Here is a 19953-nt window from a genome sequence, read left to right on the forward strand (position 1 = left end):
GCAAGTGGGCAATCATCCGTTGGCAGTGGTATACACAATATAAACAATCTATACTAATAATAAATCTGGAGCCAAAATTTTTCTGGTAATTTTCGATTTTCCAAAAATAATCGGTGTTAACATGTATAATTAACCAACCTGAAACCGAAAACAGCTTTTTTTGAAATTTTTGTCTGTCTGTCTGGATGTTTGTTACCTTTTCGCGCGATAATGGCTGAACCGATTTATATGAAAATTGGAATATAAATTAAGTTCGTTGTAACTTAGATTTTAGGCTATATGACATTCAAAATACTTTATTTAAAAGGAGGGTTATAAGGGGGCTTGAATTAAATAAATCAAAATATCTCCCTTATTATTAAATTTCATGAAAAATGTTACATAACAAAAGTTTCTTTAAAAATGATTTCCTATACGTTTCATTCCAAGCAAAATTTTGATGCGACCAAATTGCACCAAAAACGGATGTTCTCTGAACCAAATGATCGTATTGTAATTATTTGCATGTAATAACAATTAAGAAATATGTTAAAGGAATTATCATTGCACTAAATGAGTGGTATCTGGACCAAAATGATCGCATTTTAATTATTTAAATACAATTTAAATTAAGTGACGTATTAAACGATTTATCCTTCTATCAAACACGAATGTTCCCTGGACCAGGTGTCCTATTTTAATTATGTAATTACTCTATTTCTAACAAGTGCAGCGGAGCGCACGGGTGCAGCTAGTACACAATAAAATTACAGTACACAATACAATTATATACACAATACAATAAGAATACACAATACAATTTTACACAATAATTACAGTTAATAATACATAAAATAACCTAATTAATAAGCGAACCTAATTTTACATTACAACTTACATATGTATAAGCCCTACATAAGTTTCACATTGGTAATTACTTACTTACTTACTTACTTACTTACTGGCTTTTAAGGAACCCGGAGGTTCATTGCCGCCCTCACATAAGCCCGCCATCGGTCCCTATCCTGAGCAAGATTAATCCAGTCTCTACCATCATATCCCAACTCCCTCAAATCCATTTTAATATTATCTTCCCATCTACGTCTCGGCCTCCCCAAAGGTCTTTTTCCCTCCAGCCTCCCAACTAACACTCTATATGCATTTCTGGATTCGCCCATACGTGCTACGTGTTCTGCCCATCTCAAACGTCTGCATTTTATGGTCCTAAGTATGCAATGCATGCAGCTCCGTTTTGTGTAACTTTCTCCATTCTCCTGTAACTTCATCCCTTTTAGCCCCAAATATTTTTTTCCTAAGAACCTTATTCTCAAACACCCTTAATCTCTGTTCCTCTCTCAAAGTGAGAGTCCAAGTTTCACAACCATACAGAACATTGGTACTGATAATAATCTTTCACTTTACTCTGATCTCACTCACTGTAGTGGTATTATGACGCATTTCACTGACACTTTAGGACACATTTCACTGACAGTATAGAACACATTTCACTGACACTATGGAACACATTTCACTGACACTATAAATTATCACTGATCGGAACTATTCACTGCACTGTAAAACCATAACTTCACTGACTCACCTCGCTTCACTGATACAACAGCTCAAATAAGTCAAATAATTACACCCTTAGGCATACTTATAAACAGAACTACATTTAAGCTAAACATTTCTAGTCTAAGACCCTCTTACACGCTATTTTTAAATAATTTACAATTCAAACCAAGGGAGTAACTCGTCAGGCTAAATAAATACATGCCACCTTAAAAAATTAAATGTTAAATGTCACCTTAATTTTAATTTACACTTTATACACAAGTTTTTAAGTTATTCTTGAAAATCCTTAAGGAAGGACAGCCCTCAAAGACCGCTGCACTCCTCCCATGTTCTGAAAAAGTTCTTCACTAAATCCAGCAAGTAGATGTTGAACAGGGTAGGTGATAAAGAACATCCTTGTTGTACTCCTCTCCTTATTCCACTTCCCTCTGACATTTCTTCTCCAATCCTGACTTTGACTCCTTGCTTCATATAAAGGTTACATAATAGATTTCGCTCATTCCAATCCACACCTATTTTGTTCAGGTTCCCCATCAGTTTTTTTTCTATTCCACTCTTTCAAAAAAGAAACACTGTGTGGTGAATTACTTTTATTATGGTTATCACTTTGTCTGTGTGGTTTAGAAGGAATGTTAAATCAAGGATTACAATAATTGTAATGTAAATCATTACATCGTAAAGTCGTGTATTTAATGTAACAAGTAATTGGATGTGTTGGCAGGCTGGTATACATTTTATATGCTGATGTGTTCATCTGCCGTCGTGCATATTTACTTTTATAACAATCTGAAGGATTTATGCGTCATATCTGCCAGACTCTAAGCTTCCTGGAATTGAATTGCTCACACTGGATGGATGTTCTTGTTCGTTGACTGTGCCGTGTGGATTGCTGTGTATTATGTATGATTTTAAAACTTTCACCCTTTAAAAACTTTAAATGAAGGAACAAGTGACACCATTACAAGCGACGACATACAAACCTAGAATTTGTAGAAGACAAGGAAATATCGTTTAGTGGTAGTTATGACAATCTTCAATTTTCATTTGTCATTGTGAAATTGTGTCTGCACTTATTAGTGTATGCATAGGTGGTGAGAGAACCGTTTCCTTGAGGGGGGGGGCAAAGCAAAACTATAGAATCCCCATATAGCGGGGTTAAGGGGGGACATCATTTACCTCTTCCCCCTCCCCCCTATAAGTTCACTGTGGTACAGTACAATATATCGGAATATGATTATTTAATAAAGGTAAAGGTATTTTCGGGGGGGGGCATGTTTCTTACAGTGTTACATCCATATCCGCGATGTTTCGGACCGAATTGTATAGGGCTTGAACTGTAGGTCTACTACAAATTATAATAGGACGTAATTTAAAATAATCTCTCTCTTTTTTCTCTTGAACATCAATAGAACTACATAACAGTGTTAACAGGAACTTTTTACAGTAAGCTTTCCTGATGATATCGTATGAAATGTAAACTCTAATTATTTTATTTAATCTCGTCTCTAAGTTAACGCATTATACCAGGGTCACTTTTCTTCTTTCTCCATTGTTGTGCAGTACGTTATTCATATTTCTCCAAGTGGCGGCCTGAACACCTGCAGACTTCTAACACATGAGTACAGGCTGTTACAAAAGAAACATTACAGTGCTTCCATTCCTCAAATGAGGTATAGAAATTCTTATAGGCTACATTAAAAATTTTAAAATAAATATTATAGTCCAGACACATCATCTGAAGACATTAATTCGTCAATTTAAGCACAGAAACTTAATCATAAACAAAAGCAAAAAAGATGTTTTCAATTCAAGATTTTCTAACGTTAATAAAAAATCCAGTCTGCTGTCCAAAAATCTGAAAGTTAGAATTTATAAAACAGTTATATTACCGGTTCTTCTGTATGGGTGTGAAACTTGGACTCTCACTCTGAGAGAGGAACATAGGTTCAGGGTGTTTGAGAATAAGGTGCTTAGGAAAATATTTGGGGCTAAGCGGGATGAAGTTACAGGAGAATGGAGAAAGTTACACAACACAGAACTGCACGCATTGTATTCTTCACCTGACATAATTATGAACATTAAATCCAGACGTTTGAGATGGGCAGGGCATGTAGCACGTATGGGCGAATCCAGAAATGCATATAGAGTGTTAGTTGGGAGACCGGAGGGAAAACGACCTTTAGGGAGGCCGAGACGTAGATGGGAGGATAATATTAAAATGGATTTGAGGGAGGTGGGGTATGATGATAGAGACTGGATTAATCTTGCACAGGATAGGGACCGCTGGCGGGCTTATGTGAGGGCGGCAATGAACCTTCGGGTTCCTTAAAAGCCATTTGTAAGTAAGTAAGTAAGTAAGTAATAAAAAAGAAATGAATTCAGACAAGTTTGGGGGGCAGTGCTCCCCCATAACTCCGCCTATGAGTGTATGCTAATCAAATTTGGACTATGTGGGTTTATTGGTTCTCAAGTTATTGGCATTTATTACCCTTTAATTACTAGCCGGTATAATATGTCTCTTTCGTAACAATTATGATATGATTGAACTGAAATTATGCACAAATATAATATATGCCAGTATGTCTATGAACAAAAATTACTGTAGGTTTTAATATATGTATGCACTGTTTCCAAAAAGTCATGATGGGGTTTGAGGGGATTATATTTTTTGAATGAATAGTGGTAGAAATGTAATATTGGTGCCAGATGAAAATAAAACCATCGAAGTTTTTCGTCTGTAACTTTGAGACACTGAAGGAAATAAAAGGCGGTAACAATAGAACAAATGCAATAATTTTCATTATTGCAATTGAAGGGTTCAGAGTCATATGAGCCAAGCGCCATTTATTAAAAACGGAGAAAGCAGAGGTAAAGTTAAGTGGATATCATAGTTTAATGAAGATTGACATACCATTTAGTTTTAATGTTTCCATTGAATTATGGTAATAATTTCATTGTAACCCTTGTTTTCTACGGTTTTAGTAAATGGCGCTTGGCCCACTATGGTTCTGAACCCTTTAATTAATTATACAACATGGATGTCCAAAGAAAAGTGCGATGTGTTTTGTGGCTGTAACAGACGAAGACCATGGTTATAATTCTATATTACACCAGATCTGCCTTACTTTACCATTTTACTTCCCTATCCCAAGTCTTATATTACGGTAGGGTATCCTAAAAACTCCAATATACTTTTTTTTTTCCAAAACATAACATTCAATTAACCACTATCTAATCACACACACACACACACACAAACACACACACACACAAGGTGAATTTAATTTTAACTTTCTCTTCCCATTTCAGCTTTACTATCATTAAAAATTTGTTCAATTTTTTAACTCGCTATAGTTTTTTGTTGAGTCAACTCTTCGTAGGCAAGTCTGTTCATATTTTATGCATTTAATGTCTGTCAACCCAACGACAGAGGACCGCATCATTTTTCCATTTTTTATATACTTCAATCAGGACGAAGAGAAGTCCTGCTTCAATTTATTGAAAAAATATCAAGACAATATTAATGTAAGCCACCGACGTGGTTCAGTCGGTTAAGGCGCTTGCCTGCCGGTCTGAAGTTGCGCTCGGGCGCGGATTCGATCCCCGCTTGGGCTGTTTACCTGGTTGGGTTTTTTTCCCGAGGTTTTCCCCAACCGTAAGGCGAATGCCAGGTAATCTATGGCGAATCCTCGGCCTCATCTCGCCAAATACCATCTCACTACCACCAATCTCATTGGCACTAAATGACCTAGTAGTTGATACAGCGTCGTTAAATAGCCAACTAAAAAATATTAATGTATACATTGTTGAGATACATAAAAATTGTACAATTTTATTGATATAAAATGTCTGGTAGTCAGCATACACCAGACCGTGATACGTTAATTATTGTTATTTGTTACAAATTTACAATTTCGATATTATGTAGGTACCCGTATGTTTGCTATTTGCAAAATAAATGATTTTGGCATTTTGTATGTATAAAATAAATGACGATCATATTGTTCCAAATGATTAATGAATGAATTTTCACTTTTATTTATGCTGTCGTAAAAGGACGAATATCTTAATTACCGTGTCAATTTTCCATCAATTCAATCAACTGCAAATGCTGTCATTTAGTGAGCAAAATGTGAACGTGAAGCAAATGCAGTAACGAATGAAACCTTATAGTCTTATTCTTTGATACTCGAATCAGATCATCTCTGAATAAAATAAACGACATGAACAAATAATTTTGAATCGAGTCTTTCAAATGAATCAGGATTACCATCTCTACGACAGACTAGCCATCTAACCGGTAACTTAGATCATATTATATGATCAGTGTTGCCAATTGTATCCCCGTCAATCTAACACCTGGAAATCCGTCAGAATCCGTCAAAATAAAAAAAAGAACCCACTCAATATACTGTATCTATATACAAATAAAAAGCAAATTTTAACACGTACGTACTAATTTTGATTGAAATAATAATTCGTCAAACTTTGACTTGATTACGAGAAAATCTAAAGAAGGGGATTATTTCAACATGGTACGGCACAGGCAGGGCTGTTCTACGAAAAAGTAAAATCCCCCAAATATTAAACAATTAAAATAACAGCAGCTAAAAGAGTCAAAAGATGATGTAAATCGTAAATTCCGTCAGAAAATCCGTCACCCGTCAAAGCCAATCTTTTCCCGTCCGCTACGTTGAAATTCCGTCAGTTTTGACGGAATTTCCGTCCAGTTGGTAACACTGTATATGATCCAGGCCAGTAACAACGCAATAAATGGCCGAAGACACTGCCCTCTGGCGGATGGCAAAATAGTAGGTGGTGGTAAAACGTGGAAACACCGGTGGGGAGAAAAACAAGAGAATGGTTGTTGTCTCTAATAATAATAATAATAATAATAATAATAATAATAATAATAATAATAATAATAATAATAATAATAATAATAAAATCAATGTTTTCCTTTGGGTGCGTAATAAATAAAACGATGTACCGTAATTAATTTATTGGTCTTTAAAATAAAAGTTCAAGCAAATAAGCTGTAAATTATGGCCTAATTGGCTACAAGATAAAATAACTTTATTACCTATTCCTAGACGCAAGAAACGTATATTTATTAACATGAAAGCATTTATCGTATGTATTGTGTCCGCAGGGAACGATAGCGTGACGTCATTGCTATTTAAATGCATCGTCACAATGCTATAGCGCGAGTCGATATTCCTTTGTCTGCGTAACCAAGGAAGCGAATAGATTGGCACACGTGGTCAATAAATTTAACAGACAGCTAGACGGGCGGTTTATAAATCGGATCAGCGAAGCCTTGCAGGGACTGGAAATGAAACTGAGAGCTGTGCTGATAACAGAACACCTGCGAGGCAGTGAAGATAAGGGGCAGGCAAGTGGTTCAAGAAACGTTACGTGGCAGTCATACTTATAAATGAGTCTGCGTAAGTAACTCAAGCGATTAATGGTGTATAGCCGTTACAACATGCGACCACAGCAATCACAACATTTGTGAACAGCTGACTGTACAAAAACAAATCGTAACGTGTAAAAAGATTTCTTCGATGCATGTCATATACTGTAACAGTCTTACTAATAAACCTTGTATAGTTTTTATACGAGACTTATGCAGAGTTGAGACAGAAAACGTTACTAATAAACCGTGAATAAGCGATGGACGTATAAACAGGCTGTAACTATACAATGGGAATTGCTTTGCAGTAGTTAAATACACGAAACCCTTGTTTAAGCGTTGTATATAGCGAAAAAATGGCCGCCCCTCTAACAGCTGTTCGTATCGACTGTCATTTTATGATGATGGATGCCTTGTAACCAAAGAAGAACAAACCAAAGATCATAGAATTATTAGAATAATATTGCTGTAGCTTGTACTCTTTGACCAAAATGTAGTGTGGTAATCGATTAGAGCCATTTGTACTATCGATATTTAACACGCGACACTAGAGGGCTCTACCGGATGCAATAGAGAACCTCAGATATTCTATTACCTTTCGTAACGAAGTAATGACGAAACTATGACGTGCCTGTGTAACAGTTATACTGTTATACACGACGTATGTAGTGATTATTAGTAAGGAATTTACACACGACGTATAAACGAGCTACTCATTGTATAAGACAGTTAAACGTCTGTATATAGGGTTTTTATTAGTAAGACCGTAAGAGTAGAATATGGTAGCCAGGTGCCCCGTATGGCGTATTGTATGAGAAGTGGTGTATTTGAGACCAAGTTTCATATGAATAGAGTCCATATGAAATCGATCTGTAAAAAACCTCGCATTTTTTTATACTCTAATTATACAAGGTGCTGAGAAGAGTGCATTTTCAAAAATATACTATCGAAAGTCAAACGGTTTTCGTATTATTGAGTGACAAATTTAGCGCATTTTATAAAAACAAGCCTCTTTCTGCGCTCAGAACTCTGGAACCATTTACTGCAGAACATTGAACGAGAGCTTATTTTGAAGCTAACATTTGGTAGATATATTATTTTAATGTACCGAAGTACATATGATATTTCCATGCAGATATTCTGCGTCATCATGCGATGTAAGAGTAATGGAACGGAGAAAAATTCTCTCCGGCGCCGGGATTTGAACCCGTTCCATTACTCTTACATCGTATGATGAAGCAGAATATCTGCATGGAAATATCATATGTACTTCGGTACATTAAAATAATATATATATATATATATATATATATATATATATATATATATATATATGATATGCGTAAATCACTTCGTGATTTAAGACGGCGCTTATTCCGTCGGATCCCGGCCAACTAGTCACTCATAACGAGTGCACCTCAGCACATGTGTGGACTTCGGTCCTACGTTCATAGACATCTATGACGTAGTGCAGAGGGCAGCCACTAGAGGGAACCCAAGAGTTGGAGCTTAATCTGAGACGATTCTGTCCGACGCCGGATGGTGTGGCTTAGTGGATAAAGCATCAGCACGTAGAGCTGAAAACCCGGGTTCAAATCCCGGCGCAGGAGAAAATTTTTCTCCGTTCCATTACTCTTACATCGTATAACATTTGGTAGGTTATGTTAAGAATTAATCCTTATTTTTATTGTACACAGAAAGACAGATAATCTGATTTTACTTACTTTTAGGCTTTTTGCCCATTTGTAAAAAAATGTAAAAAAAATATTGAGAATAATGCAAGGTTTTTTCGGCATTGTTTGGTTAGTGGTACGGCAATAAGTTTCGAGGGTATTAAATAAATTATTTTCACACGCCTAGACTTGAACGGCGCAGTACCGCACGCACTGGTCGAGAGCTGAAGATAAGCGAGCGTTGGGCGTCATTTTACTCCTGTGTTTATGAAAACCTGTCATAAAGCTACCACAGCCATGCGCTGCTAGACGACACATCACGTGTTTATGTCTCCTGGCCTTGCTTGCCTAGGCTAGCTTCCGCCTCACAGTCAGCTGGTTAGTTCACGCGCGTACTATTTATTTTCTTTATTTGATATTTTCAAAACTTTCTTATCAACGTGCCATCAGTAAAAAATATGTGTTTATTTGTACTTTCAACACGGAATCTAACTATATATTTTTAAAATATTTTTTCCTTGGCAAAGGCGTCTTAATGAGGAAAAATCTAAATTTCTCCATTTTCATAAAAAAAAAGTAAGAAAATCTGTTTATATGTCAATATAAACTTTAATTTCTCAGCATCAAAATAAACCATGATTTTGATCATTGGGTGAAAGGGTTTCGGAGCCACAACAGTTTAAGGGAACTGGGTAGTGATACTGCGCGATTAAAAAATTTCAATACATATTTGTTTCATATCCAAGTGCAAAAGAAAGGCCCTAACTGTTTTCCCACTTTGCTAAATGTACCTCATTCTTCAGGTGCACATTACTTGCTACAGTCTTCACTCCTATGCCTTGTATTTTTTTAAGTTATCTAGTAATGTGTATTGTAAATTCCAAAGCAAAATTTAGTTAAATATTTCACCCCCAGTGAAACAGAAAAAAAGATTGAACTTTGTTTACAATTTTTTACAATTTTTTCAATGCATATATATTTTTTTCTCGTGTTGTGTGTGTGTGATATTCTTAAACCCGTAGGTCTACTATATAGAACACAGGCTTCAGAAAACGGTGTAAAAATTTCATGTAAATTGATTCAGTAATTTCAGAGAAAAATGCACTTAAGTTTGAAAAATATCAACTTATGGAAAACTGTGTTAAAAAAAAATAAGACTGTATGAATTACATGGACTGCCAAATTTAAAAAGGTAATTTAAAAGGCTTATCTGCAGAAATACCCCCAACAATATTTATATTGTTTTAAAGAGCAGTTTTGTACTTTATTTTAAAACACAAAACAAAAAATCGGATTTTTCACCCCTAATCACTACCTGGTTCCCTTAAAGTTGCTAATTTTATGAAAATACTATAAATTTAAATATTTTTAATTTAAACACTATGAAGTTCTGATGCCTCAAACTTTGCACAAAGCATTGTATCACAGTTCTCTACGTACAAGAAAAGTTTTATTATATTTAGAAATCGTAAGGTCAATTTTCTCTATATTTCGGTCGATTTGAGATGGAATAGCTCGTATTATGTCCCGTATTTTACAGGATCGTCCCTTATGAGATGAATAGAAGACAAAAATTAATCGATAGGTCTAATATATTCTATTTTTATGGAGGAGGGACCCGAAGGCTTACACTGCAGTCTGAGGCTTGTTGTGCTTACCAGTCCTATTCTTGTGAATGATTGGGTAACCGAGCGGACGCGCTCCATAAACAAAAAGCATGTCTGTATATTCACTACTCGAATACACGAACTAAATGCCAAGTGAAGGTGTATTCAGTTGTGTGTGTTGCGCAGACGTTGTGGTGTCCAGATGGTGCCGTATGTAACACATCAAGTACAGTACACGGAACCGCAAGACGTTCCAGTATTTCTTCCCAACCGTTACATTTCTGACATAGGTATATCAGTTTAAATCGATGTACGAGGCGCATCCAGAAAGTAAGTTTTCCTATTTAAAAAAAAAAAGAACACACACTTTGAAGAAAACATTTATTGGCAACAGGTACAGCAATGTTTCAGCTGTTTTTCAACATAGCCACCATCAGAATTGAAACACTTGTATCGTGGGATCAACTTTTGTATCCCTCTGTCGTAGAACTCTGCCGCCTGTGAATGGAACCAGCGTGTGACAGACGTCTTCAGCTCTTCGTCGTTGCCAAAACGCTCACAGGAGGACAGGAATTTCTTGAAAAGAGAGAGAGAGAGGGAGAGGGATATGTTCGGCCCATATGCCTGACAGCTGCCGATGAGAGCTGGCTATGCTTTCTGCATTAAAGAACTTTATCACCGACCGAACCTCGAGGCGGCGGGAGAAGGAATAAGAGCTTCAATTTCGAACCACTGCTGCCACGCTACTGGCACCAGGCGGGACCTGTCCGGCTGGCATATGATTGATACGTCATAGATCTGTTACGCATGCGCGATTGACACGGCTATGGTCTGTCCAAAACAACTTCCGACCTGACAACTGGCGCCTTTAGCATGTTACCATGGCAACCATTCAAATCAACCAATCACGAGAGACGCGTAACCATGGTAACGGGACGGTGTTGCCGTGTCTATGTTTACTAGTTGCACATGAATACCACGGCCTAGTGGTGAATACAGTGCCCGGAATGACTTTGAGTTGGCTGGTTAGCGCGTGCTTTGTCTGCATTAAAAATATTATTTAGTTGTATTATTGTTTTAGTATATCGATAATTATTGTGTTTAAACTATATTTACACGTATTATCATCGTTGCCATTGGTAGAGTGTGTGGCTAGTGTGTGTTTTCTATACTAAAAGCCTGGTTATGAACCGACGAAACAGGAAGTAGTTGGATGGGCGAGAGGAAAGTGCGGGTTAGAGGGGTAGCCTATGCAGTGATGACACGTTGAGTGTGGGGGATGGAGGGGAGAACGAGAACGGAGCTTTTCATTGGACCTCGCGTGAAAATGTCGTCTGCTAACGAAAATCTGGCAACGGAAACATGGAGACAGTGTAGCCAGTTCATTTGCAGTACCACGTGCATTACGAGTCGCATTTCGTACCAGCGTCATTAGCTCGTGCTTTCTTAAAAACAGTAATTTTAATTACTAATATTGTAAATAGTGTTATCGAGAACTATATACAGTAGTTATTTTAAACATATCGGTGACAAACGCTGAACACGCTTTGAATCTCGCGCAACTATGTGGCAACAGAGCTCAGAAAGAGACCAACAGAACGTTGCTTCCGGTTTAGTCGGTTCATAACCTGGCTTTTAGTATAGTTTCTGCGAGAGTTTCTAAACAGGTGACTTGTGCAACGTCGGAAGGAAGAAAAGGCAAAGAATATTGTACAAGGTTCCCCGTTAAAGAGTCAAGCGCGAGAGATGGTGTGTTATGTAAGAGAGTATTTTGAGAGGGAAAAATATAATGGCGGGCCTCTTTTACCTTCGGCACAAGTCGTAATGAAAACCGCTGCTTGTGTTAAAATTAATAAGAGCACTGTTACCAATATTTGAAAAGAAAAAGGCCGTGCAGATTTTTAATCATAAATATTTTTATATATTTTACAATTTTTTCAATGTCTTTCTAACAACATTACATTGAAGAATACCGACACTCATAAAAGTAGAGGCTTCGTATTAAATTTAAACCTGTTTTTACAGTTTACAGTCCTTTCGACGCTTTTTAACGGTATTACATTGAAGAATACCGGTACTACTACTACTACTACTACTACTACTACTACTACTACTACTACTACTACTACTACTACTAATAATAATAATAATAATAATAATAATCCATATATATATAATTTGAACTGGTAATGGAAATTACGGGAAAACGGCTGAACGGATTTTAATGAGTGACCCCTCATTTTCATGCCTGGCATCCAAAGTTTTTCGGAAAAATAGTAGTTTTTAGTGAAATGTCAATTTTCCTACATAATTTTCCTATTTTCCAAAATCCATCTGTTGTCAGTTTTGAGAACAAATTTTATTCAATCACGGCCGACTTGATTGAATTTCAGAACAAAACACACACTACAATAAACAATAGGCTATTACACGAAGGCCATGACCTGCAGGATTGCCGACATATTTAGAGCTCAATTCAATTTGTTATTAAAAACTGATTCTGCAGTGTATAATTTTCTGAGTACAGCTGTGTATTGGATATTCAAATCTACGAAACTTGAGGTAGTTTGATGACATTATTACCATTAGAAATTAAATATTATTATAGTTAATATCATGATGCATCTATTTTTAATTAATTTTACATAATATTGATGCTATATTGATGACATGAAAGTGAAACGTTTTGAGGTTATGTAAGTAAATGTAGAGAATATCTTAATTTAGATCTTCATTTCTATAATTTACTGAGTGGCTGCTATATATAACTACAGAAATTAAGTAAGATAATAATATTGTTATTAAAAATCAAATATTTTTATACTTATTAACCCAGTGGGGTTGGGTCTTTTTCATATACTTAATGGCGGTGTAGTGTAGATATTGATATGTGCCATTGTCTTCAGTATTGGCTCGACAGAGCGCAAAAATTACAGTTCCTAAGGAAAGATCAAAAGGTATTACTTACTGATAAAATAAGAGGCCTAGAAAATTCTGTAGTCTCTAGATCAATTCAGCAAGATCTCTTAGTAGGATAAAATGATTTTACGCTCTACATTTCAAGTTCTACATGCAGCAGCTGTACGAAAATGCTATTGTTCGAAAGCTTAGCAAACCTGACATTTTTTTAACTTTTGCCCACAATCCACAATGACCTGAAATAGCTACTGCTATCGTCCTGGCATTGATACTTGCGTTTTCGCGTTGAAACTCAAAAACTGAAGTTGGATAGGTTCAAGAAAAAGTATTTGGCCTAAAAAAATCCATTCAGAGGGAGTATGTTTCATTATTATGGAAGCAAATAACTATCAAAAAGACAAGTATTCTTCATTGAAAATAAATCTGAACGAACTTAGTTTGCAGCAGCATTTTCTGCACAAGCCACTAGTAATATTTATAATTATAATAGACTAATAAAAATAATAATGTACACAATTTTTAATGCCTAGTTTTCAACAAATTGGTTAGAAATCTATGTGTTCATGTTAGCCGTTCATTACTGCACTCTATCGGCAGCGCTCTCGCTTACACGAAAAATGGGCAACATGACAACACTGCTCCCCCTTCTCTGTAAACTGTCAAGTCGGAAGTAGTTTTGGCCAAGGTATAATTACGTTTACTTTCAAGGGGAAAAAATTGGGGAACTACTTCCTGGATGCCCCTGGTACGTTAACCCAGGCTACATTATCCTGAAGTATTTTATATTTCTCCTGAGACACCCTGTATATATCCCTTGTAATGAGAAACTAAATATTTTAAATGTTCATATGAAAACTGAAACTAGAAATTTACCGCAAACTAGGTTCGCAGTTCCAGCAAACAACTGACAATCATGGTAGTATTACAATAAACTTATACTCCCCTGCACTGATAAAAAATTAATTACTTATCCTCACGTACAATGGGTCCCTACTTTTCATCTGTGAATGTACGTGTGGAATAGGTGTGCGTGTCTGTATTGCAGACCGAGGAGGATTAAAGTGTGATTTGTTTTTTTGTATTGAAAGAGGTAAAAACAATAATTGCTCCAAGTTTCTAGATTAGGAAGGTGGGGACCAGTGGGTGTGGCTTATTCAGTTTTTAATATATATCATTTATATGATTATTTATTTATGCTGCTTATGACATCTCAAAACGACAAAAACAAAATTCAAATGTCGATATTAAAATTCTTCTGAACACAAATAATAGGAAATTCTATAAAATCAGAAATGAGTAGGCTATTTTTAAAAGTAATTACAACTAGATATGAATAATAATACACAGGAATGTGATAACATTATATTTATATTTCCGTATAAAAGTTTCCTGACAGCTTATAAACCGAAAACGAAACAGACTTGTGAATTTCAATAAATATCTCAATAGCCTCCACCGACATTAAAATAATAAAACAAAAAAACTAAACTAAATCATGATATCTACAGGAAACCACGTCACACAAAACGTAATATAACCTATAAATTCCATATACCCACAAACACATCAATTATGTTCAATTATTTAATAAACAGATTAGTGTAATTGCAATTATCGAAGAACAAATACAAAAAAGAAATACATAATATCCTGGATATAGCAAGTGAAAATGGTTATAGTAAAATAAAAATAGGTCGAAACAAGTAAACCAGGTGCGATAGAATTTAACACAAGAAAGTCATATAATACATATACCGAAGTGATACAGTGTTAAAAGTTGTGTAATCAAGATGTATAAAACTTTAATTAGGAAATCAATCGACAAAAAATAAAATTCTGTAAAACAGGAAAATAACATAAAACTAATAAGATCCGAAAATAGAAAATCTAAGTTCTGGTCGTCACTCACAATAAATACACTGTAGGACCAGTAAAACATTTAATATAAACTATGCTAGGACATGTTATTATAAGTACTCTCCACTTCTTAGAATCTGTTCCTTCTACAATAAACTGAGCAATATTGACATCTTTCAGGATAGAGCCACACTCTTGAGAGAAATAAATACCGGTAGCGTTCAAAACACTCCATAAGTATTTTGCTAATAAATAGGCTAGGTCTTAACTGGTTTGCATATTGTATTTTTGGTCTTCTTTCTTAAATTATTTCATATCAATTATTATCATTACTAACTCACTCCTAATTCTGACTTAACGTAGGTCTAGTCTCTCATCAGTTATTGTATTATTGTTACTAATCTGTGACTAGTTATTTGCATTTCATCACTGGCTCTATTACTTTAATATAATCTAAGTTTTCTTCATACTGTAAATACTTTTGTTTTTGTTTACCGAGATTTACATGTAATATTTGCTTGATATCTTTTGTTGAGTAGTATTGGAGTGTAGCTGTTTAAGTTTAAATACCATTATTATAACTTACTTACTTACTTACAAATGGCTTTTAAGGAACCCGAAGGTTCATTGCCGCCCTCACATAAGCCCGCCAGCGGTCCCTATCCTGTGCAAGATTCTGTGCCAGAGAATCAGTCCTATTCCGAGGCTTATTATAGGGATACGTAACAAGCTGTTTTTTACGGTGATGGGTTGTTAGCCCTTCGCCCAACCCCCAAGCTGGAGGACCACCCCTTATCGGCTGTCCACGACTGCTTATTCAATATATTCGCAGCTACCCTCCATATCTGGAGGCCGTCTCCTCTATCCGCAACCTGAGGACGCGCCATGCCGTGGTGATAGGGACCCACAATACATGGATACCATTATTATAGACTATGTAATACTACTGTTATTTCCATTTTATCTACTCTGTAATTACATTGTTGAGTGGATTAAATAAATAAATAAATATCAAACTAAGAAATTTTTTCAATAAAGAAAATATAAACATAACATAGAGTAGACCGTGGATAAGCTTATAATATGTACTAATCCCTGCGTACTTACTTACTTACAAATGGCTTTTAAGGAACCCGAAGGTTCATTGCCGCCCTCACATAAGCCCGCCATCGGTCCCTATCCTGTGCAAGATTAATCCAGTCTCTATCATTATATCCCACCTCCCTCAAATCAATTTTAATCCCTATGTACTACATTTTGAAATTCACAAGGTACATATTATGCAGTATTACAATGTAAGATAATATAATATATTTCTCTGCAAAATGTATCAAGTCGGCCGTGGTATCATCAACAGTCATAATTTGCTTACGCTTACAATGTGGGCCTTCGCACTTCGTCGGCTTTTGTTTAAACTTTTAAAGCATGACGATTCGCAAAATATTTTCAGATTGCAGCTACTGTATTATACTAGTCCCGTTATTGATATGACACAAAACGCAAGTTATTGGACAACAATTAATAGTACAGAAGGAGGTACTTCGGAATTTATGTATTCTTCCCTGGCTGTTTCTTGCTGCGTATGAAAACTGCGCCCGGTGGAGCGGGAGAGAATGTAGATATTGAATAAGTGGAAAGCCAACCAAGCGAGCTACGTGAGCCATCAATGCTGCGATGTGGAACACGCCTCCAACGTATTAAGCGAACGCACAGAACTTTAACGCTTTTATTTATGTAGTTATAAGTGCACATTTACTGTAAAATAATGCCATATACATTTATTTCAACCTCGTTAACGCTTATGTTTTGTAGCATGAAGTTGGCGGCTCTGGATGTAGTTGTATTACTACTTGACTCAACGAGATCGTACGTAACTGGTTCCGTGGTGTAGTGGTTATCACGTCTGCTTTACACGCAGAAGGTCCCCGGTTCGATCCCGGGCGGAACCATAATTTTTTTTTATTACTTTTACAATTTTCTTTTATTGTCTTTAATAATGTTTATAAAGTATTTTTCGTTTTATAGTTCTCAGATGGTATTTTAATAACATACAATACAATTCAATGAACATCTAATGAGAGAAAAAAGTTATTCTTATTTAAAAATATCACGTAATGCGTGATCAATCAGAAGTTCTGTAATCATAAGTTAACCCTTAAATTCTTATATTCTTGCATCCATCCCTGAGTCCTCTTATTTAGATGAAACTTTCTTTCTTTAATTTTTTTGTTTAATTCTTTTAAAAATATCAAAAGTATGAAAGGAGGAAACCTACTTAATCATCCTTAAGTGTAACATACATTTGTATAGAGTTCTTAATTTTGTTGTATATAAATTACGTAGTAGATGTAATTGATATGATATGTCACTGGTAGTTTAATTGTTGTTAGTTACAAAATTATTTTGTATATACCATTCACGATTAGAGTATATTATTACCCTTAACTTGGCAAAACTTCATTTCTCATACTAGTTTATTAAACCGTCTCGGACCGTAAAGAAAACAACTAACGCAATGTCCATATTGTATACGTTGTACAATATTATAATATTGTGAAATTTTAATTTTCCTACCAATTTTTTTCTATCGTTCTATTAAAATTATAGCATATAGCCTATTAACCTGTTGTATCCTATAGGATACTTCTTGAATTTAAGGGTTAATTTCTGCTGATTGCAATTAAGCAAATACTTCGGAGGTTTTCCCCAGCCGTGGGACTGAAGCCGGATGGTCTATGGCGAGTCCTTGGCATCAACCCCTTTGATTTGATTACCTGGTTGGGTTTTTCCGAGGTTTCCCCCACCGAAAAGGCAAATGCCGGGTAATATTTTGGCGAATCCTCGGACCTCATCTCATCTCACTACATCTCGCCAAAATGTAAAAAAAATGTAAAAAAATTGTACAAAATTGTAAAAATTGTAGAAAATTATTAAATTGTAAAACTATAAAAATTTGTAAAAATTGTAATTGTAATATTGTAAAATGTTGACATGTTCCACATCTTAAAGCTTCATTGCTCATGTAAGATCTATGGAATAAAATGAATGAATGAATGAATGAATGAATGAATGAATGAATGAATGAATGAATGAATGAATGAATGAATGAATGAACTAGAGTTGTGTTTTACTACATATTACAAAATAAGCGAAGTTCTTGGCCGTCGTCATAAATCTGCGTTTATGGATGCGCTTAAATTACAGTAAACGTTGCTGAAGACTCGTTTTGAAGTTTAATGACCTCATTGTTGTTTCCTTAGAAGGCCGTACTTCTTCCGAGTTGTGTTTCTGACCTATATAGTAATTAATGTTTGAACAGGTAAACAAGTTTACGTAATTTCTCACGAAACAATTACATTTAAAAATGAGTGTACAAGAATATTTACATATTGTATCATTGTACGTGTTTGCCTTACGATATAATTCAATAATTACTTTACCATTTTGTGAATAATATTACTGTTTTTAAGCCTAGTTTATTTTCTTGAAGTATTGCCATTCTGGGTTGCCAGGTTTTCAGAATGCAAATAAGGGACACTCACAATAATTACGAGGAACTTCTAAAAGAAAGAAAAATCAATAAGCACAACCTAAGAGCATATATATACTAGTATGTTAAAGCATAGCATGACGGGGATAAATACCTCCATTGTACACCATAAAAGCTGTTAATGTTACTAAGCTTATTTTTAGTATTAAAATGTAGAGCCTACATTAATACTATATGAGGTTTCCAGAAGTGCCTTTCAATTATTGCTAAGATCGTATTGATATATATTATTAAATTTAATAAACATTATATTTTTCTAAATACACACGTTCTCTTTGTTTAATGTTGGTTTCAAACACAAGAAAAAAGAAAAGTGATCCCGGTATAATGACGTGTAAACTTAAAGACGAGATTAAATAAAATAATTACCAGTCTCTATCATCATATCTCACCTCCTTCAAATCCATTTTAATATTATCCTCCCATCTACGTCTCGGCCTCCCCAAAGGTATTTTTCCCTCCGGTCTTCCAACTAACACTCTATATGCATTTCTGGATTCGCCCATACGTGCTACATGCCCTGCCCATCTCAAACGTCTGGATTTAATGTTCCTAATTATATCAGGTGAAGAATACAATGCGTGCAGTTCTGTGTTGTGTAACTTTCTCCATTCTCCTGTAACTTCATCCCTTTTAGCCCCAAATATTTTCCTAAGAACCTTATTCTCAAACACCATTAATCTTTGTTCCTTTCTCAAAGTGAGAGTCCATGTTTCACAACCATACAGAACAACCGGTAATATAACTGTTTTACAAATTCTAACTTTCAGATTTTTGACAACAGACTAGATAACAAAAGCTTTTCAACCGAATAATAACAGACATTTCCCGTATTTATTCTGCGTTTAATTTCCTCCTGAGTGTCATTTCTATTTGTTACTGTTGCTCCAAAATATTTGAATTTTTCCACCTCTTCGAAAGATAAATCTCCAACTTTTATATTTCCATTTCGTAGAATATTCTGGTCATGAGACATAATCATATATTTTGTCTTACTTCCAAACTTATCGCTTTACGTGCTTCAAGTGAAAATTTCCGTGTTTTCCCTAATCGTTTGTGAATTTTCTCCTAACATATTCACGTCATCCGCATAGACAAGAAGCTGATGTAACCCGTTCAATTCCAAACCCTCTCTGCTATCTGTCAGGTTAAATAAATTATTATTATTATTATTATTATTATTATTATTATTATTATCCTGGACTTTCCTAATGGCATATTCTAGAGCAAAGTTAAAAAGTAAAGGTGATAGTGCATCTCCCTGCTTTAGCCCGCAGTGAATTGGAAAAGCATCAGATAGAAACTGACCTATACGGACTCTGCTGTACGTTTCACTGAGACACATTTTAATTAATCGAACTAGTTTCTTAGGAATAC

The 19953-nt window shown here is 35.3% G+C and overlaps 1 protein-coding gene and 1 non-coding gene across 2 annotated transcripts in view; both read left to right on the top strand.

Moving 5' to 3' along the window:
- Positions 1 to 19953, top strand: part of sprt (PDZ domain-containing protein sprite) — a 197816-nt gene that overhangs the window by 60828 nt on the left and 117035 nt on the right. The window lies entirely within an intron of this gene.
- TRNAV-UAC (transfer RNA valine (anticodon UAC)) lies at positions 16903 to 16975 on the top strand. Its single transcript has one exon. It is a non-coding gene; the product is annotated as a tRNA-Val (tRNA).

The sequence above is a fragment of the Periplaneta americana genome, chromosome 1 (assembly GCF_040183065.1).
Source record: "Periplaneta americana isolate PAMFEO1 chromosome 1, P.americana_PAMFEO1_priV1, whole genome shotgun sequence".
NCBI classification, from domain to species: Eukaryota; Metazoa; Arthropoda; class Insecta; order Blattodea; family Blattidae; genus Periplaneta; species Periplaneta americana.